This window comes from Octopus sinensis, linkage group LG18, assembly GCF_006345805.1.
Source record: "Octopus sinensis linkage group LG18, ASM634580v1, whole genome shotgun sequence".
Lineage (NCBI taxonomy): Eukaryota > Metazoa > Mollusca > Cephalopoda > Octopoda > Octopodidae > Octopus > Octopus sinensis.
Window position 1 is genome coordinate 18607902 of NC_043014.1, and position 3171 is coordinate 18611072.

Sequence of the window (3171 nt, forward strand, 5' to 3'; positions counted from 1 at the left end):
ATAAAAAGTATGCTGATATCATACTCAAAGATACTTAAAACTATTAATATTTGAATTCTTCAACAATTGGAATGCATTCTGAAATTTGATTCTTTCCAGAAAAGTCATTCATATCTGATTTAAATACTTTTCGTGAGCTCCTCTCTGTATCACTTATTCCTTTTCTAAGTTATTCACGTTTCATTAGGCTTCCATGTGAAAGTCATCAAAAAGTGCTTTCATACAATTTGACATCACTGACATATGCAACTCTGCTATGAGAAAAAAAGTGGTTGCATATTTAGCGAAGATTGATGAGCGGTTCTACAAACACATTATAAGAATGAGGTTAAAGGGCTTCTCGTAATGGGCATTCACATTTTCATATATTTTGCAACCTTCTGTCAACCTTCTCTACTATAGCGCAAACAAAGAAGACACGGAAATTGGGCGTAGCTACGCTGCATTCTTAAAATTATGGTCCCACACTGAAAAGAAATAAAATAAAGATAACATATGAAGTAAATGATTTAAATTTGATATATAAGGTAAATGTAATATCTGAAAAATATACATAGAATGATTTTTTTTTACCTTTAAATCTTCCAGTTGTGCTGCAAAAGATTGAAGTTTTACTATTCACATAATTCTTGGTTAATTGATCTGAATGCACAATAGAAATTCATACGAATCTTATTGTCAAAGTCCTTTAGAATTACGGCTATGAAGCGTCTACACGTCGACTCACCTGTCCACATTCTGCTGGAACAGTGGTTTCCAACCAATTCTTGCCTATGGACCCCTTTGGTACCTATTTTACTCAGGGTAGAGGAAACCACATAGCCATCCGTGTCTAAAAATTACTGTTATAAAATTTGATTCAATATTATGAAGAGTTGTAAATGTTTAAATATTTTGTACGCTGTAGAAATATAACCGGGTCATTGCACATTAGTTTTAGGCACAAAATGTTGCATAGAGCTCCCAAGGGATATACGGACCCCGGCTGAGAACAACTGCACTAGACTGTAAGTCAAGCCTAAGGATTCAACTACAGCTCAGTTCTTCTGCAATAAATGATAAATTATTAACTTGTAGTAAGAAAACTTTTGAAACTCTTCATCTATTTTGTTATCTCAGAAGCATGTCACTTTTGGTGCAGCTAAATTGCATACACCAAAACATGAAACAAGAATCTAAGAAGACTGTTTTGATGAGCTTAAATTCCTAATTAACCTTTTCTGGTAGCGAACGATTTACATTTTGTTTGATTTTATTGATGCTTGGTGGTTAAAAAGAACGGTGTGAAGTTTATATCATAACGCTCAGCGTCACTGCCTTCTATAAAACCAACAGCACTGCGTCTTTGTCTTTTATGAACTCTTGGACGAAGATGCATCAGCCTTATTGATAGAAGAGATATCGGCATATCTAACATGGTGTTTGTTATTATTTACACCAGTTAATATCATACACATAAAACGCTTCGGTACATCTTTTACATATGAGGTGACTCTGTTAGATAGTCATGCAAAACTACAAATCACTCCTGCGATACATCGTTTCTGTCCACGCTATTAACCAAAACATAAGGACATCATATTAATTTGCCTCCATTTTAATTTTTCAATTCACGATCGACATGCATGAGAACGGAAGCGTTTATCTTGGTCTCCCAATCTGATTCCAAACTGGACGTGGTAACATCATTTTACAAACTGAGTAATTTTCAGGCTGGTGATTAGGCAGTGTTTAATTGCCGCAAATGGAACAAAATCAGTTTTGCATTTTCTGTTAATGGTTAAGACATTTGCACCAGATTTAAAAAGTAGAGGAAATGGAAACACACACACACATGCACACACACAAACACGCGCGCGCGGGCACCGCACACTCATCTTCACCAATCCTCTTAATATAATGTCGGAAATAGCATTAATAGACTAATGAAAATAACCCCACCATAGTAAAACCGCCGCCAGCGATTTCTGTATGTATATTCTAATGTTTTTATCTAATTAAATAATTTAGTTAATTAATTAATTAATCAATGAATCAATTAATTAATTTGTATAGCTTCTTTAGAAGATTACTTTGTTATTCATTTACAAATATTTCATTTCGAAAAAAATATGTTGGAAAAACAAAACGCTATTTATAATTTAAAAAAATTGATAAATGCCTCAGCTGATCAGAGAAAATGAATTCCAGAATTAAATTCAGTATTTGAGAAATATATAGAATCAGACTAGAAAATTGAGACGTGAAGATTGTCGCAGACCACCATAATTAATAATACCACGATGGTCCGTACTAGAATACTTTCGATCATAAGTTTGTTAGGTTAAGAGAGACGAGGAGTTAAATGGTAGTTTCAAACGTTGGCAGAAGGCCAGTAATTGCTCAACTGGTATTCATTTTATCGACCCCGGAAATATAACAGGCCAAGTTGTCCTTGTTGGCTTTTAAATCCAGTAGGTGAATTGAGAAGAAACGCCATTAGTGGTATTTTGTACGCCTTCCAGAAATTTAGTAATGATATAACTAACAAGGTAATTAAAAAATCGTTACGTATTGTTTGACCACAAACAAATATTTAAAAAAAGACTTACTGAATAAGAGTCTATATATCAACACTCGTAAAGAACTGTGCGCTGTAATCCCGAACATCAACTCTGATCTTACGTGAGTTTCTGTTGTATCAATTAGACCGAATAATCCACCAAACAATAAATGTCATGATTTTAATGTTTTAATCTCCTTTCTACTATTTTCCATTCTTTCACTAGTTTTACTAATTTCAATTTATTACTCGTTCAACAAATTGGCTCAAAAGGTCGCAGATTTGTATGAACATCGGAGAAACTACACTTGCACTTACCGTCCGACTCTTTCGGCTGTGAGTTGAAACTGTACGATTGTCAACTTTGTCTCTGGGATAGATAGAAGGAGCACTCCGTCGGTTGCGACGATGAGGGTCCCAGCTGATACGATCAACGGAACAGCTTGCTCGTGATATTAACGTGCAAGTGGCTGAGCACTCCACAGACACGTGTACCCTTAACGTAGTTCTCGAGGAGATTCGACGTGACACAGAGTGTGACAAGGCTGGCCCTTTGAAATACAGGTACAAGAGAAACAGGAAGAAAGAGCGAGAGAAAGTTGTGGTGAAAGAGTACAGCAGGGTTCACC